Below are 23,775 nucleotides of genomic sequence, written 5' to 3'. Positions count from 1 at the left end.
GTTACACTATATCCCTGGAGATAGCGTGAGCTTCCCCTAGGTTGAGGGCTCAGTCCCATAGGACTGCTCCTCACTTCAGATGCCGATCGCCAAGTCCAAGGTTGTGATCCGTGCTCTGACCTACTGGCTATAAGTCAGGGTTCCCACAACCCCTCCTTGGGTTAATTTGCTAGGCCAGGTCACAGAACTCAGGGAAATACTATACTTACATTTATCTGTTTATTATAAAGGACACAGATGGACGACCAGATGGAAGAGATACACAGGGCAAGGTGTGGGGGAAGGGGAGAGGCTCGGATCTTCCAGGGCCTCTCAGGGCACACCACCCTCCCAGCACCACCGTGTGTTCAGCAACCTGGAAGCTCATCACCTCCTGTTCAGGAGTTTTTATAGAGCTGGGTCTCCAGCCCTACCTCCCTTTCCTGGAGGTTGGTGGATGCGGCTGAAAGTTCCAAATCTATAATCCTCTACTGCATTCTGAATTAAGTGTTAAAAAAAAAAACAAATCTATAATCCTCTAATCACTTGGTCTCTCAGGTGACCACCCAATCCTGAGGCTGGCCTAGGGGCCCCACCCTAAATCACCTCATTAGCATAAACTCAGGTGTGATCACAAGGATCTCACAGTCAATAACCAAAGACACTCCTATCACTCTAGAAATCCCAGGGGCTTTAGTTCTGTGACAGGAACAGGGAACAAAGACCAAATATATGTCATATTATACCACATCTTATATCGAAACAAACTAAATGTACACTACCAGTTTGCCTTATTTTTCAAATAAGTAAAATACTCCAGGCTCAGTTGATGCCCCTTCCTGACATCCTCCCTCCCTCCCCTGAAATAACCCCTACCTAACCCAACTGGGATCCATTCCTCCTGCAGCAGCAAAGCCAGGCACTGACACTGAGAGCTGCAGTGGGATTAAAAAGCATTTTCATTTCGTGGTACCATGCAAGCAGAACAGGCGGCTTATGTATGCTTAAGACCCAAACTCCTTGATGGCTTACAAGCCAGGGTTTTTAAAGGCAGGGGCACATTTCAGGAAAGCAGAAGTTGCAGACAAAATTGTAAATCAATCCAGTGCTTGGAAAAGGATTGCTAATGAATAAATAAGTAAATAAACAGTACATCAATACATGGAGGTTAAACATTGATTTTGTTAAGGTGGATGTTCTCCAGGCCCCTCAGGGAGAAATTTAGAACAAAGAACTGGTTTTAGAGTTCAATCCTCCGAGTTTTCCATCTGGTAGGGGTTTCTGAAAAAACAAATCAAGAACATATATTATGATGTTATCTTTTAGTTTCTATAGGGAACCAAAACACTTGCCACTCTGGCTTGCTGGGGAGACTATTGTTACTACCTTCTTATCAGGTTGCTCATTTAATTTTCCAGGCTGGCTAGGTGCCTGGAATTTCCTTTGAAGGAACTCAAGATTTTTCCTTTATTTCTATGCTTGGGGCGCCCAGTGGGCCCCTAGGGGTCCCTGCTCATAGCTTCTTGCCTGAATATGATGATCATTCCCATGAATGTTTCTGTACTATTTGTTAGGTTTAAAGAATTCACTGTCCCCAAACTTCTACCCAAACCTCCTATAAAACTCACCCTTCTCCCCTTCCTAGGGGTGTATTAGGCAGCAGTCTTTGCCAGACCCTAGGAAGATAAGGGAATGAAATGCAAAAAGGGGGCTTCTACGTCCACTGCCGCTGGTTACTCAGCGCTCCAGGTGAGGGGACGCGGGGCACCCCGGCGTGCTGCCCGTGGAGACGCCCTTGGGGCTGGGGCACTGCGGCTTTGCTGCTGGCGCGGCGTGCTGGGAGCCGCGTCCGCCCTCGTCACGCCCAGGGCCCTGGCCACGGCGCGCTAGTGGGGGGGGGGGCCCTGCCCTCTAACCTATTTCGAGGCCCTCCTGCGCCCCGTTGGGTTTTGCGTCCCCAAACTTCATTCCTCCCTCTTTTCGGACTTGTCCATCTTTGTCCCTCACCCTCCCCGTTGAAAGCATCTCAGCCCTCTTGGTTCTGGAGTTTTTACCTGCCTTCTGATGCTGTCGCATACCGGTCACTTCGCACAGCTCCCGCCTCTGCACCACCTCGCAGTTGCTGCCGATGTGCTGTCCTGGCCAGGAGTTCTTAGTACTTCCCGCTTACCTTTTGCTGGGATTGTAGAAATGTTAACCCCCTCCCATCAATTCCCAAAGTGTTACCGTTGCTGTTATACTTTCAAATTTCTGCCTTTGCCACTTTTTAGTTGTGTGGACTTGGGCAAGTTGTTTAAATTCTTTTTCAGGTTCCCATCTGTATAATGCAGACAGTAGTTGTTGGTTCAGGATTGTGAAGATTAAATGAGATAATTAAGTTATTTAACATGTTATTACTCTGTCACCACCACAATTCATATTGCTTTTTACAGTTTATAAAGTGTTTGTCACAGGTGTTATTTCATGCCTTAACACTATTCCTGTTCAGTAACTATTAATATCCTTATCTTGTGGCTGAGAAGACTAAGGCCCAAAGGTAGGAATTGACTAGGCACAGTCAACACAGTATGTTAGGTAGAAGAACTCCAACCTAAACAGCTATTCTTGACTCTAGGTTTACCATAAAAGTGTGCTTTTTGCTTACTTGTTTGGATTTGATTGCCAGTTTCCCTCCTCTCCCCCCTCTCCAGTCATTTTTCATTTTATAAAACTTGATGGTCTGAAATGACACAAAATATTAGAATTGTATGAGAAAGAAGATTAAATGTGAAAAAAAATGAAATGCAAAAGGGGAACTTACTTTCCGTATCCCTCCCCAGTTTTGTATTTTTTTTTTTTTGAGACAGAGTCTCACTCTGTTGCCAGGGCTAGAGTGAGTGCCGTGGCATCAGCCTCGCTCACAGCAACCTCAGACTCCTAGTCTCAAGCAATCCTCCTGCCTCAGCCTCCCGAGTAGCTGGGATTACAGGCATGCGCCACCATGCCTGGCTAATTTTTTTCTATATATTTTTAGTTGTCCAGCTAATTGCTTTCTATTTTTTTTAGTAGACATTGGGTCTCACTCTTGCTCAGGCTGGTCTCGAACTCCTGAGCTCAAACAATCCTCCCACCTCGGCCTCCCAGAGTATTAGGATTACAGGCCACTGCGCCCGGCCCCTCCCTGGTTTTTTGAAAAGCATTTACTTACTCCTCCCAGAAAAAAGCCCCTATAAAACCCAAGGCTCTCCCCTTTTCTCTCATGAACGCCTTTTTCGGCCTCCACCCCTCTGCACCCAGAGGCTCAAAATAAACAGCATTTTGCTACACATGAGGCTTTGTGTGTTTCTCTCTTGGCTCTGGGCCTAACAATATTACTACATTTTTATGAATCCATGAAGATATAGCATCTTTAACATGTTTCAAACTGCATTTTTTTTTTTTTTTGAGACAGAGTCTCGCTCTGTTGCCTGGGCTGGAGTGCCGTGGCATCAGCTTGGCTCACAGCAACCTCAAAGTTCTGGGCTCAAATGATCCTTCTGCCTCAGCCTCCCAAGTAGCTGGAACTACAGGCATGTACCACCATGCCCGGCTAATTTTTTCTGTATATTTTTAGTTGTTCAGATTAATTTATTTCTATTTTTAGTAGAGGTGGGGTCTCGCTCTTGCTGAGTGGTCTTGAACTCCTGACCTCGAGTGATCCTCCCACCCTGGCCTCCCAGAGTGCTAGGATTACAGGCGTGAGCCATGGTGCCCAGCCCAAACTGGATTCCTTTATTAGCTCACACATTACAGATTAGTTTCATGTTCACTTTATCTTTGTCTGTTCGCTCTTGCCTTATAAGTATTTTTCAGACTTTTTTAGCCACACCTGAAGGGTTTTCATTTCCACATGAAACAAAATGTAGAGAACTGAGCAAGTGCTCATTGTAGAAGTTTCAGTATCAAAACTCAAATTTCACATTCTTCAGAAACCTAAAATCATCACAGAGAAGAAACACAAGATTATTTTTGAAAAATAACCTGGTGGGTGGGTTTCAAAAAATAACCAATAAATATGGTTTTGCCAAAATCCAAATAGGCTGTACAAGCATTGAACCTTTTCCTTGGACTTGATTGGGGCTGGGAGAATTTATTTTATCACTTTTGAATAAATGATACCATTGCATAGTTCAAAATGTGAAAGAAGCAAAGAGATATATGGGAAAACGTCCCTGCCATTTCATCCCTCATTAACATACTTCCCTCCCCTGAAGACAAATAATGTTATCAATTCCTTCCAGACTTTATTTGTTTATTATTTTTGGATTATTTCATTTTTTAAATTGACAGGTAAAACTGTATGTATTTATTGTGTACAACATGATGTTTTTGCTTTGTTTTCTTTAGAAGCAAAGTCTTGCCATGTTGCCCAGACTGGACTCGAACTCCTGGGCTCAAGAGATCCTCTCGCCTCTGCCTCTGAGTAGCTGGGACTACAGGTATGTGCCAGCATGCCCACTGACATGATGTTTTGAAATGTATATGCATTGTAGAATGACTAAATCTAGCTAATTAATATATGCACAACCTTACATAATTATCATTTTGTGGTGAGAACACTGTCACCCAAAAGACCACCAGGATGGCCAAATAAAAGAAAGGAGAGCTTTACTGGTGATATCAGTTTGCAAACTAGGAAGAGATAGTATCCCGCTGGACAGAAGGTGCTCTCTTTTTGTTTTTGTTTGTCTATTTTTTTTTTTTTTTTTGAGACAGAGTCTCACTCTGTTGCCCAGGCTAGAGTGACATGGTGTCAGCCTAGCTCACAGCAACCTCAAACTCCTGGGTTCAAGTGATCCTACTGCCTCAGTCTCCCGAGTAGCTGGGATTGCAGGCATGTGCCACCATGACCGGCTAATTTTTTCTATATATATATATATATATATATATATTTTTTTTTTTTTTTAGCTGTCCAAATCATTTCTTTCTATTTTTAGTAGAGATAGGGTCTTGCTCTTGCTCAGGCTGGTCTCGAACTCCTGACCTCGAGCGATCCTCCCACTTCGGCCTCCCAGAGTGCTAGGATTACAGGCACGAGCCACCGCGCCCGGCCTGTCTATTTGTTTTGAGACAGATCTCACTCCTCTGCTGCTGGGCTAGAGTACCCTGGTGTCAGCCTAGTTCACAGCAACCTCAAACTCCTGGGCTTAAGCAATCCTCCTGCCTCAGCCTCCCGAGTAGCTGGGACTACAGGTGCATGCCACGACCCCTGGCTGATTTTTTTCTATTTTTAGTAGAGACATGGTCTTGACGTTGCTCAGGCTGTTCTCCAACTCCTGACCTCAAGCAATTCTCCTGCCTCAGCCTCCCAGAGTGCTAGGATTACAGGCTTGAGGCACCGTGCCTGGCCCATTTTTCTTGAGTATGTACTTAGCAGTAGAATTGCTGGGTCATATTAAAGATTAAAAAAAAAAACAAAAACCAGACACCAGGTAAAGTGGTAAGTACTGATCTTAACATACTAACAGTAATACACAATTACAGTAGGAAAAAGAGTCTGGCATGAACTGAACTCAAATTTGTACAGGGGTAACTGAGTGTTTTAAAGAGAGACTGAGTGGAAAGGTGTGTGAGTGGGGGCTCAGGAGAGTCAGAGAAGTAAAAGATTACAAACCCTGGGGAGGGGCATTGGTCTTTGTTAAACTCAACTGGGCTCACTAACTGGAGCTTATGGAGTTTAGGCTCCTAACCACCCATAGAAGCTGGGAGACAGGAGCCCTGGTTTCAGTTGTTGGCTAGAACAAACAGTACATTGTTCTGGCAGCCCGGAGTTTTCTCAGCCAGACAGTTAAAGGAAGCAAGGGTTTTTCTAGGGATGTGGCCTTGAGCTGTTAGAAACTGTGTTAGTGTTTAAGTCTTTATTGCCCAAGGTTGAGGCCTAGTTGAGAAAGGGTTCAGAGAAGTCTGGCTAGTGTTTGGTCAGGAGAGAATCTTTGTCAGTCATATGGCAATTGTTTGACTTTGTGAGGAATCCTGGTTATCTTTTTGTACCTTTTAAAATACATATCACTGTACAGATACTGTAAAAATTAAATTAAATAATAAAAGGTATACCACTGTGGATATCATGTATATACATATAATCAAGAAAGCATTACTATCCAGAATTTATGGAGAACTTCCACAAATTAATATGAAAAATACAACCAACCCAAGAGAAAAAACTGAAAAAAATATGAAAGACAATTCTTCAAAGAGGAAACAGAAAATGCAAATTAAAATAATGAGATAACATTTCATATCCATCAAATTGGCAAAGATAAGTCTGGAAATATCAAATGTTGATGAAGCTATAGGGCAATAGAAACTGTCTAACATTGGATGGGAGTATGAACTGGAAAAGCCATTTCCCAATATCTAGTTGAGTTGATAATACAATTCCACTTAGAAGCTTATACTCAAACTCTCTCACATTTGCTCAAGAAGGCATGTAGAAGTAGGTTCATTGTAGCATTGTTTTATATAGCAATATACAAAGTAATTGGAAATACTTTAAAATCCATAAACAGAAGAATGAATACATTCTTTGTGGTATATTTATATAACTGAATATTACAGAGCTGTACTATCCAATATGGTAGCCACAAGCCAAGGCGGGAGGATCGCTTGAGCCCAGGAGTTTGAGGTTGCTGTGAGCTAGGCTGATACCACGGCACTCTACTCAAGGCAACAGAGTGAGATTCTGTCTTAAAAAAAAAAGAAAAATGAAGATATACGTCCACACAGAAACTTGTATGTGAATGTTATAGCAGCATTATTTTTAATAGCCAAAGGTAGAAACAGGTGGAAATGGCCCACATGTCCATGAAGTGATGAATGGATAAACAAATTGTGATCTATACATATAATGGAATATTATTTAGCCATAAAAGAATGAAGTACTGATATTACTTCATGCTACAACTTTGGTGAACTTCAAAAATAATATGCTAAGTGAAAGAAGTCACTACGGGGCTTTTTTCATTCTCCTAACAGGTAATATTTATTTATGGATTTTTTTTTTTTTTGAGACAGAATCTCACTCTGTTGCCCAGGCTAGAGTGCCGTGGCATCAGCCTAGCTCACAGCAACCTCAAACTCCCGGGCTCAAGGGATCCTCCTGCCTCAGCCTCCCAAGTAGCTGGGACTACAGGCATGCGCCACCATGCCCGGCTAATTTTTTCTATATATTTTTATAGTTGTCCAGCTAATTTCTTTCTATTTTTTTTTTTTTAGTAGAGATGGGGGGAGTGTCTCTCACTCTTGCTCAGGCTGGTCTCAAACTCCTGAGCTCAAATGATCCTCCCGCCTTGGCCTCCCAGAGTGCTAGGATTACAGGCGTGAGCCACTGCGCCGGCCTTGTTTTGTTTTTAATAGTGGCTATAACTGTGTATTCAGGTAATAATGGTCTCCTGAAGCATTTTTTCTGCTACTGGAAACAATTTGTATAAAACAGAGACCCTCCACCCACTCTTTTACTGAGCTCGTTTCTACTAATTCTTCGGTTCTCATAGTAGACGTCACATCCTTAGAAAGGTTTTTGCTGTCTCTCACACCAGATTAGGTGTCCCCTCTCATAGCGCATTTTATTATTTCATAGCACATTTTAATATGAAATCGTAACTCACTTCGCATTTCAAAGTGATGTCTCATTAAACCTTGACGTTCTCAGCTGGCCCGTAAGCTGCACGAAGGCAGGGACCTAGTTCCTGTTCACCCCTACCGCACTGCTTAGCAAGCTGACGTCACAGTTGGCGGTCAATAAATACTGGCGCCGAGCGGGCACCGGAGCGCGGGGTCTGCGGGCGGCGGCGCCGGGAGCAGGAGGGCGGGGGCGGGCGGGCGACGCCGCTATTTTTATTTTTTTTTTATTTTTTATTTTTTTTTTTTTTTTATTTTTTTTTTTTTTTGAGACAGAGTCTCACTTTGTTGCCCGGGCTAGAGTGAGTGCTGTGGCATCAGCCTAGCTCACAGCAACCTCAGACTCCTGGGCTTAAGCGATCCTACTGCCTCAGCCTCCCGAGTAGCTGGGACTACAGGCATGAGCCACTATGCCCGGCTAATTTTTTTGTATATATATTTTTAGTTGGCCAGATAATTTCTTTCTATTTTTAGTAGAGACGGGGTCTCACTCTTGCTCAGGCTGGTCTCGAACTCCTGACCTCGAGCGATCCACCCGCCTCGGCCTCCCAGAGCTAGGATTACAGGCGTGAGCCACCGCGCCCGGCTATGGTTAGATGCCACGAAGTAGGTGGCAATGCCTTAACCGTATGCGTGTTGTACAGGCCCGAGAGCCTCTTCCATCCTTGTCAAGGGGAGTGCTAACCTTCTCTCCTTTCATACAACACAACGCCGCTATTTTTAATCCAGTGGCTGGTCGCCGGCCCCGCGGCAGCGTCAGGCGGGCCGCGGGGGAGGGGCGCCGCAGAGGGGCGGGGCCGGGCGGCGGCGGCGGGGACGGGGGCCGAGCCCCGGGGTGGGCGCGGGAGCCCGGAGCGGGCGGGGAGCGGCAACCTCGACCGGAGAGGGGCCCTCGCCCACCCGGGCGGGCTGCCGTGGGCCGCCACCGCGGAGTTTGCTGTCCTAGATCGGTAGCTTGCCAAGCGGCAATCCGGCGAAGGCCAACACGAAGAGCAGGACTGGGGCTTTTAAAAACCACTTGCTTTTAAAACAACGGGAGACAAGAGCGGTGACGCCCCCGGGTAGGGCAGGGGTGGGAGTCGGTGTGCAAATCTGGAATCGAGTCTGAGGCTCAAGTCTGAACTTGCGCCGTACGCTTCGCTTAGGTGTTACCTCACCAAGCCTTGTTCCTCACTTTTTCAACATCCAAAGCTCAATAAAACAGACTAGAATAAAATACAGTGAAGACAGAGGGTTTTGTTTGTTTGTTTGTTTTGTTGTTGATTTGTTTTTTTGCAATTGTTACAGCGAGTGATCCCGAGGACAAACCAAGCGGCACATGGAGAGTAGAATCACGGTTTATTCGCCAGCAGGCGCAGAGGGGTCGCGCCACCAAATTCTGAGCCTGGTCTACTCGATTTTTCCCACTTTTATTAAGTTGGGGTGGCCCCAGGGGTGGGGTCTCCGGTGACTAATGCGCCAGGTAATAGACGGAGGTTTTCCTTATCAAAATAATACAGGTTTTTCTTACATATTGGGGGAGGTGGGAGATGGTCAGGATTTTTTTTCAGGGTGTCGGGAGGCTTTATATTTTTCTCTACCTTTGGAATACCTTCTGTGTGATTCAAGGTCCACGTCGAACATTGAGTGGCCTGATCTGAAGATCTTATGTGCAGACATACATATTCCTGTCTTGCTCATCAGCTCCTCAAAATCAATAACAAGTGGGGTCGAGTCAGGGGATGGATAATTTGCAAACAGAGCACGTCTCACAGCACACTCTCATTTTCTCCAAAACACTCTCACAAGATGGGTTCAATGTCAACAATGTTCCCCAACTACACCCAACATACTTTTAAGGCAGGGATCCCTGCCAGTTAATGAAATGCAGAAATAGCAATAAATAGGGAACCAAAACGCTGATTTCTGTAAGCCTCTCCCAGATCAGATAGTCCTTAAATTCTTTTTTCCTTACATTATTTTGCTGTTACTCCCCCTGGTTCTCCATACCGATCTCTAGATTTCCATGCTCTCAGTGAGGCTCAAGCTCACCACACATTCTTGTAACTCTCAAATGCTACCTATTTCCAAATGGAAACGGAGAAGGGGAAAAAATAAATAAATAAATATTTATTTATTTATTGAGTGACTAAGTGAATGAGCAAAAGAAACAACCTTAAAATGGGACACTGGCCAGGCCTGATGGCTCATGCCTGTGATCCCAGCACTTTGGGAGGCCGAAGCAGGAGGATCACTTAAGGCCAGGCGTTTGAGATCAGCCTGAGCAACATTGCAAGACCCCATCTCTACCAAAAAAAAAAATAGCAGGTCCTAGTGGCTCACGTCTGTAGTCCCAGCTACTCAGGAGGCTGAGGCAGGAGGATCCCCTGAGCTGAAGAATTTGAGGCTGCAGTGAGTGATTGAAAGCGCCCTGTACAAATCAATAAAGGGGTGCAAGGTGAGAACTGTGGTAAGGGCCTAAAACTCTGTGAAGGCACCGGCCTAGATGAAAATATTGATAATCATCGGCCACCCTCCCATTGTTTGGTTCTCTATAATTGCTGCTCTGGAGTCACCTAGCTGGTGGTGTAGATAAGGTCACCTTTTTCAAACCTAAAGGTAGTTTCGGAGATACCCTCCAGGCCCTCATTCCAGTGGATTGGCTAAGAAACTGACTCCACTGGAATTGTGACCCCCAACCCAGGAACTGACTCAACACAAGAAGATGATTTCTACACCCCTATGATTATGCCCTGAACCTAACCAATTAACAAACCCAATTGCCTAATCCTTTGCCTGCCAAACTATCTTTAAAGACCTTTCTCCCATCTGTGATCCTAGCACTCTGGGAGGCAGAGGCGGGTGGATCCTTTGAGCTCAGGAGTTCCAGACCAGCCTGAGCAAGAGCGAGACCCCATCTCTACTAAAAAAATAGAAAGAAATTAGCCGGACAACCTAAAATATATAGAAAAAATTAGCCTGGCATGGTGGTGCATACCTGTAGTTCCAGCTACTCGGGAGGCTGAGGCAGGAGGATCGCTTGAGCCCAGGAGTCTGAGGTTGCTGTGAGCTAGGCTGATGCCACAGCACTCTAGCCTGGGCAACAAAGTGAGACTCTGTCTCAAAAAGAAAAAAAAAACCCTTCTCCCAAATTCTCAGGGAGACAGATTTTAGAAATTCCCCCCGTCTCCCCATTTAGTCCTCTGCAAAATTAAACCCTTTTTCTATTGCAACCCTGACTGCCTCAGTGTACTGGCTCTTCTCTGTGCCTCGGGCAATGCAACTGGTTGGATGACAACACTGTGACACCACCACTGCACTCTAGCCAGGACAACAGAGAGAGACTCCATATTAAAAAAAAAAAAAGACATAAATTAAGCTATCCCTAGATATGGGGAAATTTGGGCCCATATCCCTGGATATGGGCAAATTTGAGCTCCCTGAGAAGGCCTTCTGCTTCAGAACAAGCGAAGGGACAAGAAGCAAGAAAGGCCGCAGCCCCAGCTGTGGAAGCAGAGGCTTGTGCAAGGAGGTGACTGAGCAGTCCCAGTCCCCATGTCAGGGGCCTCGTATAAAGAAGGCAGAGATGTGTCAGCACCAGGGACCCCATCATCACTGGAGGTTAATGAAGACTGGGGGTTCCAGAAGATGCAGCAGAGATGGCCCTGGGCACTTGGAGATTCTGGTCATTAGACTTTCTGGGAGCTCATGCAAGGCCGTGGAAAAGACAGCAGAAATTTCTGGAGACTGACTCCCCTCACGGACAGACAGAGAGGCTTGGACAGGGCTGGATTTCTCTTTTTCTTTCTTTCTTTCTTTTTTACCATTTTAATTCATTGACAAAAGTATGGTCAGAAATGGATTTCTCTTAATACTGTAGGTAGAGCCCCCCAAAATATCACTTTAAGTGGTTATTTTTCTTTTGTACTGTATGACCAAATTTTATTTGAGCCTGAGAAATTGTTACACTTTCAAATCTCCCAAATCCACCCAAAGCAGATGTCTCAACAGCTTGTACAGGCCTTAGAGAAACCCCCTCACCATGTCCTGGCCCCTCTGACCCATGCTCAGTAACTGTTTAGTGTAGTCTGCATCTGCACCTTCGACTAGGCAGTGCCTCGGACAGAGGCACAAGAAATTCACTCACTGAAAAGACATGATATCCGGGTATTCTAGCTTATCTGTCAGTCTTTTCATTTGTTTGTTTGTTCATTTTGAAACAGTCTCACTTTGTCACCCCAGCTGGAGTGCAGTGGCATCAGCCTAGCTCACTGTAACTTCCATCTCCCAGGCTCAAGCGATCCCCCTGCCTCAGCCTTCCAACTAGTTGGGACTACAGGCATGCGCCACCATGCCCGGCTAATTTTTCTATTTTTAGTAGAGACAGGGTCTCGCTCTTGCTTAGGCTGGTCTCAAACTCCTGACCTCAAGTGATCCTCCCACCTAGGCCTCCCAGAGTGCTAGGATTACAGGCATGAGCCGCCATGCCCGGCCTGTCAGTCTTATGTGACTTTGGCTAGCATCACTCAGCCCCCTTGAGCTTCAATAACTCTGAATATATTGGCAAACAGAACTTCAGACTTGCAATGACAATCATCAGGCCCTGATCCTCGAAGGTGGTTAGTGCATTTATTCAATAAACCCTGATTGAGCACCTTCTGAGTAGGAGACCATGGTTGGGTCTATCCCCAGTATGGACCTTGACAGCTATTTCCATGTGACCCAACAATCTTATCTATAGAATAGATCTGAAAGTTGGTGGCTTAAGCCAACTATTTGCTAAACTTCCTTCCCAATGTTTCAAAGGAAAATAGTGTGTTGAAGGGAGGAGGTACTTAGGAGGGCCTGATTGAAGCATGCAGGTTTGACTAAATTGTTGAGTGGGGTCACCATCACCATGACATGTCTCCCTACATAGAGCTCAGGGCAATCCTAGGACTAGCCCTACATCTAAGTAGGGGCCTGCAGGAGGAGCCTGGACCGGACCCTTCCCTGTGTTGACTGGCTATGGTCAGAGCAAGGTCACACTGGCACTTTTTTACTGTCATGCCCAGATCTTCCACTTTTTCGCCACAAGGGCATTTAACTGCTTTATCCTTTGAATCAACTGGCAAGTACATAGGAGACTTCAGCCTCACATAAGATTTGGAAGGTAGGATATCATAATAGGTAAAAGCATGTGCTCTGGAGACCAAGTCTGGGTTCAAATCCAGCCTCCAGCCTTTACTTCTCTGGGCCTCATGGAAAATTAAGGCTCATAAGAGTCCTGCAACAGTTAGGATGCACTCAGATGCAAGCAACAAAATCTCAGCTAATAATAGAGATATTTAGTTGTTTCATATAATAGAAATGCCTGGAGTTAGGTGCCTGGTAAAGCCTCTTAACTATATCATCTAAGACCCAGGCTCTCTTCATCCTGGTGCATCATCCTTGGTATGCTGGCTTTTGGGACCCTCTGTGACAGACACTCCACTGATACTCTTAGCACATGGGAAACATGGTCTGCTCTTGGATTTCTTATATCAATCTGGGGTATTACTGCTTGGGAGGTGGACAGGGAACAGTGGCCCTGTGGTGGCTTGGACTATTACTCCCAATTCTTTGCTCCCTCCTTATTATTTGAGTATACATCCATGCCCTTTGCTGTTCGACTTGCTTGAGCCAACAGAATGTCAGAAGACACCATGCAAGCAGATGCTTTAAATGTGCTTTTGCAGTGTGGCTTGGCCTCTTGCACTCCTGTGATCTACCAAGAGAAAAGCAAACTCCGGGTATTCACTGCCCTTCAGCTTGGGCCCCACTATAAGGACCCCAGACCAGAACTCAATACAATCAATAGCCCGGTGTCCTACCAAGCCCTGGCAGGCCCAGCCTGGGGCAGCCAAAACACAGCCAACTTGCAGACCCAGGAGCAGGAAAATAAATGGAAGGTGGACAGGTATAGGAGGAGAGTTGGGATCCTTTGGCCCCTCTGGTTTATGGGTCAACATGCCCTTGGTAACTTTGTGTAAAGTCAGCACTTGGAGTATCTCATGGATCTCTTGGCAGAGTCTGATCTCACTGGTGCTTTCTGGCCAACTCAACCTCCCTGTGGCTCTGGAAAGCCCAGTGGGCCACCTGAATCTCCAGCATGTCCCCCATTCAGCCCCTAACCCCAGCTGTACAAACAGCATGCCTCTGCTGCCAGGTCACCATCCTCCTGTCATACCACGTCCCATGGCAGATCCACAGCTCTCAATACCCATCACTGGGGGAGGACTGGAAATGCAAAATGGACCCTATCTCCCCGCCAGGACACCCTGATGTGCCCACTTATCTATACCAGGCCAAATTTTGTACCAGCTTCAATCGTCTCCTCTATTTTCTGAATGTTTCTGAAGCCATTTCCCCAATTCCAAGTTAAGCCCCTTTGATCCGTATCTTACTCTCACCTCCCGGCTTTCCTCTTCTTCAATCCCCAAGACAAGAATAGGTTTCTCTTTTATTCCTTTCATATCGTATCTTTGGCTTTCTGGCTTTAGTTGCCACTTCAGAGGACAAGAATGGAAACAATATGTTGAGGTAGGTGATATTATCCTCATTATGGACAAATAAGGAATCAAAGATGGGAGATTAAATTACCTCCTCCTTTGGTAGAAACTTAAATCAAGATCTGGATCTTGATTACGTTAAATGGGAGCTAAGTGAATGTAGAAAATTATCTCTTTCTCAGAGTCCAGTTTTCAAGCCCATTGTATTACTGCAAAATCCTATTTTGAATTTCAATAGATGCATATTAGCTCTTTCCTTCTCTTTATATTCCTCCTGAAACAATCTTAATCTCCTCACAAGCAGATTGATGCCATAACCAAATAAGAAAGAGGTCATTTGCTGAAGGCAAAAGAGAAAAGAATAAAAGAGAAAAACACATTAATAGTTTTTTCATACATTGTCCATTCCAGCTCCCTGCTTCTACCTGACTTCCATCCTTCAAAGTCTGGAGAATTCTTATTTACTCTTTTGAGTGCGTGCATGCACACGGCTGTGAGTGTGTGCATGCTTGTGTATGTGTGTGCAATTGTGTGTGTATGAGAGTATTGAGAAAAGCAAACTCTCCGTTTATTCTTCCAAAGCTGTTTTTTTTAATGCCATGAGTCTTGGAAACGCCAAAGTCAAAAGTCTGACTCATTTATAACTGTGTTCATTTATAATTGTCATGCTTTTCTTTAGATAACACAGCCCGAATCAGTTTTTGTGATGCAGTTAGACAGAGGGGTTACAGAGGTTACAAGAAATAGACAGTAATAGGTTAATATTTTAAAAGTCTCATCTCTCCAGGATCTAAGTCAATGGCAACAGGGAGGGAAGAAAGGACGATGGTGGCCCAATCACACTGTCACAGAGCTGTCCAGCCCCTTGACTCTTCCTCCCTTAACTTCTTTGAATCATCACTCTGGCTCCAACAACCTCCCAATGCAGGAAAATAAAGCTAAAATTTTTCTGTCTCAGCCACATGCTGGGCGATAGGCCATGTACGTTTATACACATTACCTCATTTATCGTCAAAGCAATCCTTCAGAGTAGGCAGTACCAGGCTCACTTTTTAATGATGAGGGAGCACAGGCTGAAAGAGGTTGAATAACATCCCCAAGGCCACACAGCTAAAACTTGAAAAAGCTGGGATTCAAACTTGTTCTCCATGACTGCTAATCTCACCCTCGTTTCCCTATGTCAGGGCGCTTCCTGGGAGAATGTGCTAGCACTGTGTGGAGAGGACTCTATAAAGATGAGTATCTTCTTCCTTGTAGGAGTTTTATTTTTATTATTTATTTATTATTTTTAACGAATATATTTATGAAGTATTTATTTTTTAAAATTTCTATTTTTAATGACTGTGGGTACATAATAGTTGTATATCTGTATAGGGTTATTTTTTTTTTATTTTTTGAGACAGGATCTCACTCTGTTGCTTGGGCTAGAGTTCAGTGGTGTCATCATAGCTCACAACAACCTCATACTCCCGGGCTGAAGTGATCCTCCTGCCTCGGCCTCCTGAGTATCTGGTACTATGGGTGCACACCACCATGCCTGGCTAAATGGCTAAATTTTTTATTTTTTATAGAGGCAGGGTCTCGCTGCATTGCTCAGGCTGGTTGTGAACTCCTGGCCTCAAGCAATCCTCCAACCTTGGCCTCCCAAAGTATTAGGATTACAGGCCTGAGCCACTGTGTCCAGTTAGAGGTGATTTTTTTTTTTTTTTTTTTTTTTTGAGACAGAGTCTCACTCTCTTGCCTGGGCTAGAGTGCCATGGTGTCAGCCTAGCTCACAGCAGCCTCAAACTTCTGGGCTCAAGCCATCCTCCTGCCTCAGCCTCCCAAGTAGCTGGGACTACAGGCATACACCACCATGCCTGGCTAATTTTTTCTATTTTTAGTTGTTTGGCTAATTTCTTTCTATTTTTAGTAGAGACAGGGTCTCACTCTTGCTGAGGCTGGTCTCGAACTCCTGAGCTCAAGCAATCCTCCCGCCTCGGCCTCCCAGAGTGCTAGGATTACAGGTGTGAGCCACCGCACCCAGCCAGCTGGAGGCTATTTTTAAAGCAAGAATGAAAATTTATTTACCTAATCTGGCTCTAAACTAAAGGGACCAGATTTAAGCCCTTGCCAAAGAGATAGCACAAGTGGAGAGGGTGGCCCCTGCTCTCTTGCCATGGCTTAGAGGGTGCTTATGCTGAGATGTGTCCAGAAGCCACCTGATCTGGAGATACTGTTTGGGGCATTTCCATTCTTGTCTTTAAACTTAGGCTTTTAAAGGATAGAACTATGAGTAAAGAAAAATGCTTATAGTTCATACTTTCTAAAGATTTTAACAATTCTAAAGTGCATATTTTCTTCTAGGCCAGCATATGATTTTAGCTGCTCTCTCTATTTAGCTTTTGTTAATTCTCTTTTTTTTTTTGAGACAGAGTCTCACTCTGTTGCCCCGGCTAGAGTGCCGTGGTGTCAGCCTAGCTCACAGCAACCTCAAACTCCTGGGCTCTAGCAATCCTCCTGCCTCAGCCTCCTGAGTAGCTGGGACTACAGGCATGCGGCTAATTTTTTCTATATATATTTTTAGTTGTCCCGATAATTTATTTCTATTTTTATTAGAGATGGGGGTCTCATGCTTGCTCAGGCTGGTCTCGAACTCCTGAGCTCAAATGATCCACCCACCTCGGCCTCCCAGAGTGCTAGGATTATAGGCATGAGCCACTGCGCCCGGCCTGCTTTTGTTAATTCTAAATGTCATGTAGAGAAGTTGTATAGACGAGGTGCGTGGTGTGTGTAGGAAGTCTCTCAAACATTGATAACCGCCAGGCACAGTGGTGCACACCTGTAATCTCAGCTACCTGGGAGGCTGAAGCGGGAGGATTGCTTGACCCCAGGAGGTGCAGACCAGCCTGGGCAATATAACGAGACCCCTGCCTCAAGAAAAAAAAAAAAGAATCATAGGCCAGGCATGGTGGCTCATGCCTGTAATCCTAGCACTCTGGGAGGCTGAGGTGGGAGGGTCTCTTGAGCCCAGGAGTTTGAGGTTGCTGTGAGCTATGATGATGCCACAGCACTCTAGCCAGGGCAACAGAGCAAGACTCTGTCTTAAAAAAAAAAGAAAAATTGTAACTCACATTTCCTTTTCTGGTTCAGTTTTGGTTATCTATTGCTGTGCAACAAAGTACGCCAAAACTGTGTGTCTTAAAGCAGCAAAAATTGCATTGTTTCACATAATTCAGTGGGTCAGGAATTCCGGCAGGGCACAGCTCACCTCTGATTCATATGCTGTCTGCTGGGCGTGGAGGGCTCAAATGGCCAGGAGATGGCTGGAACTGCACAGCTGGGTCACATGTCTGGGGCCTCAGCCAGAGTGGAACCCTTTGGAAAAGAGATTGTCCAAGAAATTTGACAAGGACCGACCAACCAAACAAACAAAAAATAACCCTGAAAATACTTTTGGGAGTTTCCAAGTAACAGCCCAACTAGGTTGCTGTAGCAGACATCACTGCCCCCACGCATATGCCCTGGGCAGTTCCACTTTATATTACTCCTGCTCACTTACAGCTACTGGTGTCTGTGGCTCTTTGCCTGAAGTCCCTCTCCAAAGCCAGGGAGGGTTACTCTGCCCAGGTGCAAAGCAGGCAGAAGTGCCAGGCTAGGGAATTAACACCCCCAGGAACAGCTTTCAACCAATGACTGTGGGAATTTGAGGTATAAATACCCCAGCTTCCTTGCCCTTGCATCAGTGAGTCTGAGGTTTGTGTTTTACATCATTTCCCAAAGGTCCTCTGTAGGATTAAGCCTCAGTCCCTCCCAGTCACAGTTAGCATTACGACCGCCTTCCCTTCCCCGTCTCATGTCCCCACTCCCCCGTGTTCCACTGAGTACTTCCACTCCAGTATCTGTCTCGGGGCCTCTCAGGGGGAATCCAAACTAAGACGATCACATTGAAGTTACAAAGCCCCGTGCAAAGTGAATAGAGTTTCTTATTAGCTTTTTAGTGCTTCATTCTTAAATGTAAGTAGATAAAGATCACCAGAAATATAAGAAAAATCTCTGACTTGAAATATAGAGATCAAGCAAAACCAAACCAAAAAAAAAGAATAACTCGGAGGAAATACAGACTAAAAAGGGGAAGCAAACTTACCTAAAAACCTATTATCAATGTCTTCAAGAGAGTTAAAAGAAATCATATCTATGAAATAAGAACAAAATGCTATTTAAAAAATAACATTCAGAGAACACAATAGAGCTGTTGAAAATTAGAAAAATATGAGAGCAGAAATGGGCTGGGCGAAGTGGCTCACGCCTGTAATCCTAGCACTCTAGGAGGCCGAGGCGGGTGGATCGCTCAAGGTCAAGAGTTCGAGACCAGCCTGAGCAAGAGCGAGACCCCGTCTCTACTAAAAATAGAAAGAAATTATCTGGACAACTGTTGAGTCTAAGAATACTGAGTTATAGAAATGCCCCCTGTATTTCTGGAGACAAGATTTGATTTCAGAAGTCACATAAGGCTTTGCCTTAAAGAAAAAAGAAATGTGTTAGTTCAAAAGCTGCCTTGTCTCAGGAGGGCGTCTCATTGGTCAGTAATAGCTGCACTTCAAAGAGACAGCTGTAAACTGAGCCTATGGTTCTCACCTGTTTTGAAAGACAAGACAGGCCTCTTCCTAGAGCCATGGGTTGCCAGAGCTGGCAAGGACCCCCAGAGATGAGAGCTGATCAGAGAGATATGCTAATGCCCAAGCCAGGCCCAGAAGGAGCCATGCGGTTAAAGTAATTAACACAAAGCACAGCTCATGTTGACTTCTGAAATCATCTCTGTCTCCAAGAACACAATCACCAGAGCCAAGATGTCTCTGTTTTTTGATGAAGTAATAGCCTTATCAGAAAACTTAGAAGTTTGCCCCAAGAAGATTTTACAATTCATTGTTCCCCTAGTTAGAGTTAGTTAAAGGATCTGTAGCAGCCTTTTAGAAGACTTTGACCCTAAAGCAAACTGCCTGTTAGTAAAGGGCAACGGGAGCTTGTATCTACCCGATATAATACCTATGTGGATTTTCAGTTTGGGAGATATTTCTAGCGGGAGGAAATATCCCCATCCGGATACCCTCCTTTTATCTATTTTCATAAACCTTTACTTTATAAACTATATCTTTGGCTCTGTGTATTATTATTATTATTTCTGTTTCCTACTATTTTTTCATCCTTTGCGATGACCCCTGCCTGAGAGACCTGATCGGAAGAAAAAACCTCTTTGCTGGGAGCGTAGCTAACTCCCCGCAAACTGGCGTGGTCAACTTAGAGACCTGATCCGAAGAAAGAGATAAAACCCCTTTGCGGGGAGCGTAGCTAACTCCCCGCAGACAACTAAAAATATATATAGAAAAAATTAGCCGGACATGTTGGCACATGCTTGTAGTCCTAGTTACTCAGGAGGCTGAGGCAGGAGGATCGCTTAAGTCCAGGAGTTTGAGGTTGCTGTGAGCTAGGCTGATGCCACGGCACTCTAGCCCGGGCAACAGAGCGAGACTCTGTCTAAAAAAAAAAAAGAAAAGAAAAGAAAGGAAAAGAAAAAAAAGAAAAATATGATAGCAGAAATGAAAAACATTCCAGGAAATTTAAAAGATTAAGTGGATGAAATCTACCAAAAGTAGAGCAGAAAGAAAACAAGATGAAAACTGAGAGAAAAAAAGAATTTAAAAATTAGGGAACAAGCCCAAGAGGTCCAATATCTCGTTTGGGGAGTTTTAGATAGAAAGAATAAAGAAAGCAGTTGGGGCTGGGCGTGTTGGCTCACATCTATAATCCCAGAACTCTGGGAGGCAGAGGCGGGAAGATCCCTTGAGGTCAGGAGTTGCAGACCAGCCTAGGCAAGAGTGAGACCCCATCTCTACAAAAAATGGAAAAAATTAGCCGGGCATGGTGGCGCATGCCTGTAGTCCCAGCTACTTGGAGGCTGAGGCAGGAGGATCGCTTGAGCCCAGGAGTTTGAGGTTTCAGTGAGCTGTGATGATACCACTGCACTCTAGCTGGTGTGACAGACCCAGACTCTGTCTTAAAAAAAAAAAAAAAAAAAGCAGTTGGAAGGAAATTATCAAAGAAATGATTTTTGTTTTTGTTGTTTAAAAAATTTTATTGCAGCAGCTATTCTGGCCCAGGTACTCACTCCCCCTCAAAGAAACCCTCCATAAAACCCAAGCTTTTCCCCTCCCCCTCAGGGTGGATGCTTTTTTGGCCTCCACTCATCTGCACCAGATGCTCAAATAAACAGCATTTTGCTACCTGAGGCTTCGTGTGTGGCCCTCTCGGCTCTGGACCTAACATTTGGTGCCAAAACCCAGTAGGGCACACCAGGTGGACATGACCTCTGGACTCTAGCAGGCAAGGCTTGCAACTCAGGAACTCCCAAATCCTGCCTTCCTCTGAGTCCCTGCATCACCGGTAAGGTTTCCATGATCTTTGACTAAACTGAGAGAGGCCAGTCTCCCTGGTAGATCAAGAGTCCCTCGGAGCCACAAACCTCCCTTGTCTCTGACCAGGTGGCTGGGAGAAGTCCCGAGCGGAGCCATGCAGGGGTCTCTCTCTAACTTGTCTCTGATCCTGGAGTGTAGGCAGAGCGCTCTAGCTCGGCTGAGGTAAGGTAATTGTCCACTGCGACCCTCCTGAACCGAGCTGAGAGAGATACACCCGAATGGGACTCAGATCTTCCTTGCTGACCTCCACGATCTACACCCTGAGACATCCTGTCCTGGTGAGTGGGAGCTCACAAGCTCCTTCTCGTTTCCCGATCCCTCTCGTTCTCCTTCAGCCAGAGGATGTCCCCCGACCTCTCTCAATCTCGCTCTCGTTTCTTGACTCGTCTTGACTAGAAAGTCCTGCCGGGAAGCCAGAGGACCCTCAGCCCCTGGGGCCCCCGTTGGACACAGGGACACCTGTTCTGACTCATCGCTTGCTGGTCACTCCCGTGCCATTCCCTCATTCTAGGGATGCCTAGAATTGAGTAGAATCGGCCCCGTGTAATCCCTGCTCTTTCCAGAAACATGGTAAACTCTCAGCCTACTCTTCCTAAAACTACCCCTTTGGGGTGCCTTCTCCAAAGCCTCAAAACACGAGGTCTCATTGACGAAATCTGGCCAAACGACTTACCTTTTACTGCAATACAGCTTGGCCACAATGTAAGTTAGAGAATTACTCTCAAAGAAATAATTTAATATCTATTGGTAGGCACAGGAACTTTTTCATGAAATGTCTGATTTCCTTAATTTCTAAGTTTGACAGTGGATATCTCTGACATTTCACTTTGAGACTTCTTTTTTTATTTTATTTTATTTTATTTATTTATTTATTTTTGAGACAGAGTCTTGCTCTGTTGCCCAGGCTAGAGTGAGTGCCGTGGCATCAGCCTGGCTCACAGCAACCTCAAACTCCTGGGCTTAAGCGATCCTACTGCCTCAGCCTCCCGAGTAGCTGGGACTACAGGCATGCGCCACCATGCCCGGCTAATTTTTTTTTTTGTATATATATTTTTAGTTGGCCAGATAATTTCTTTCTATCTTTAGTAGAGACGGGGTCTCACTCTTGCTCAGGCTGGTCTCGAACTCCTGACCTTGAGCAATCCACCCGCCTCGGCCTCCCAGAGTGCTAGGATTACAGGCGTGAGCCACCACGCCCGGCCCTTTTTTTATTTTTATTGTGAAGGTACATCCTCAGTCTTTCAAACACACACTGTGGCTTGTGATTATCTTTCAAAATTTTTTTAGATCAATATTTATGAAACCGTGTACAAGTAAAAAATCTGTGTTATTTTTGAATATGAGTTCTGTCATGGAACCAATGCAGCACAGACAGCTCAAAATACCAACAAAACGTTTAGGAAAGATGTGGCTAATGAATGCACAGTACATCAATGGTTTGAGAAGTTCTCTTCTGGTGATTTTAATCTTGAAAATGAGCCACGTGGTGACCTGAGACCAAGGTGGGTAATGATGAGCTAAAAACCTGTGGTGGAAGCGAATCTATCTCAACCTATGCCTGAATTAGCAACAAAGTTTGACGTTACTGTTCCAACAATATTGGACCATTTGAAACAAATCGACAAGGTAAAGGACCTGGACAGATGGGTTCCACATGAATTAAATGAGTGTTAGAAGAGAAATCATCTCAAAACTTGCCTTTCTTTGCTGCCACAACATAAAGGTGAACCATTTCTACACGGTATTGTGACAGGTGATGAAAACTGGATTCTTTCTGACAATCATAAGCACTCAGCACAATGGTGGAATAAAGATGAAGTGCCAAAACACAATTCAAAACCAAATACTCATCAAAAAAAACCCAATGGTGTCTGTTTGGTGGTCCAGCGCTGGTATTATCCACTACAGCTTCAGGAAACCTAGTCAATCCATTACAGTGGATGTGTACTTCAACCAATTGGATAAAATGATGAGTCTGCTTACAATTATGCAGCTGAGATTGGTCAATAGAGACAGGCCCATCGTCGTGCAAGACAGCACTTGACCACATGTCACACAAACAATGCTGCTCAAACTACAGAAGCTGGACTTGGAAACTCTCTGTCATCCACTGTATTCACCAGATTCTTGCACCAACTTCTTCCAGGCTTTGGAACACCTCTCACAAGGAAAAATATTCAATTCTCAACAAGCTGTGGCAAACACCTTTAGCGATTTCATCACCACTTCTTCTCCAGGCTTCTTCACTGCTGGCATAAAAAACCTACTATTAAGATGGCAAAACTGTGTCAATAGTTTAGGCGCATACTTTGATTAATTATACTGCTTCTTATTTGAGATATAATAAACTATACTTTCAATTTAAAAAAAAAAAAGGGGCTGGGCGCGGTGGCTCATGCCTGTAATCCTAGCCCTCTGGGAGGCCGAGGCGGGTGGATCGCTCGAGGTCAGGAGTTCGAGACCAGCCTGAGCGAGACCTCGTCTCTACTAAAAATAGAAATAAACTATCTGGACAACTAAAAATATATATAGAAAAAAATTAGCCGGGCATGGTGGCACATGCCTGTAGTTCCAGCTACTCGGGAGGCTGAGGCAGTAGGATCGCCTAAGCCCAGGAGTTTGAGGTTGCTGTGAGCGAGGCTGACGCCATGGCACTCACTCTAGCCCGGGCAACAAAGTGACACTCTGTCTCAAAAAAAAAAAAAAAAAAGAAATGATTTAAGAAGATTTCCCAGAATTGATGTACATAAGTTTCTATAGTGAAAGGACCGAGAACATTGAAGGAAAATTAGCCAGTTCCAGGGCTGTATCAATTTTGGAATTTCACCAGTGGACAAAAACAAGATCCTAAAAGCTTCTAGAGAGGATAAAACAGTTTTTTGTTTGTTTGTTTGTTTGTTTGTTTGTTTGTTTGAGACAGTTCTGCTCTATCACCCAGGCTAGAGTAGCATCATCATAGCTCACAGCAACCTCAAACTCCTGGGCTCAAGGGATCCTCCTGCCTCAGCCTCCAAGTAGCTGGGACTACAGGAGCACCACCATGACTGGCTAATTTTTCTATTTTTAGTAGAGATGGGATCTTGCTCTTGCTTGGGCTGATCTGTAACTCCTGAGCTCAAGCGATCCTTCCACCTTGGCCTCCCAGAGTGCTAGGATTACAGGTGTGAGCCATCGCGCCTGGCCTGTTTAGTTTTTAA

The 23,775-nt window shown here is 44.9% G+C and overlaps 1 long non-coding RNA gene and 1 pseudogene across 3 annotated transcripts; both read right to left on the bottom strand.

The window, feature by feature from the left end:
• Positions 1–856: 856 nt before the first annotated feature.
• On the bottom strand, positions 857–7,804 carry LOC123631963. Of its 3 annotated transcripts, none has more exons than XR_006733270.1 (4): positions 7,605–7,804; positions 2,034–2,698; positions 1,608–1,655; positions 857–1,260 (listed from the first exon to the last, which is right to left on the bottom strand). It is a non-coding gene; the product is annotated as an uncharacterized LOC123631963 (long non-coding RNA). The 3 variants fall into 3 exon arrangements; XR_006733269.1 differs by lacking the exon at positions 1,608–1,655 and having other exon boundaries at positions 2,034–2,296; positions 2,624–2,698; XR_006733268.1 differs by lacking the exon at positions 1,608–1,655.
• A 401-nt stretch (positions 7,805–8,205) lies between these two features.
• Positions 8,206–8,324, bottom strand: LOC123633786 (annotated as a pseudogene).
• Between the last annotated feature and the right edge of the window lie 15,451 nt (positions 8,325–23,775).

The sequence above is a fragment of the Lemur catta genome, chromosome 2 (assembly GCF_020740605.2).
Source record: "Lemur catta isolate mLemCat1 chromosome 2, mLemCat1.pri, whole genome shotgun sequence".
Lineage (NCBI taxonomy): Eukaryota > Metazoa > Chordata > Mammalia > Primates > Lemuridae > Lemur > Lemur catta.
This window is presented reverse-complemented; position numbering and strand designations above follow the sequence as displayed.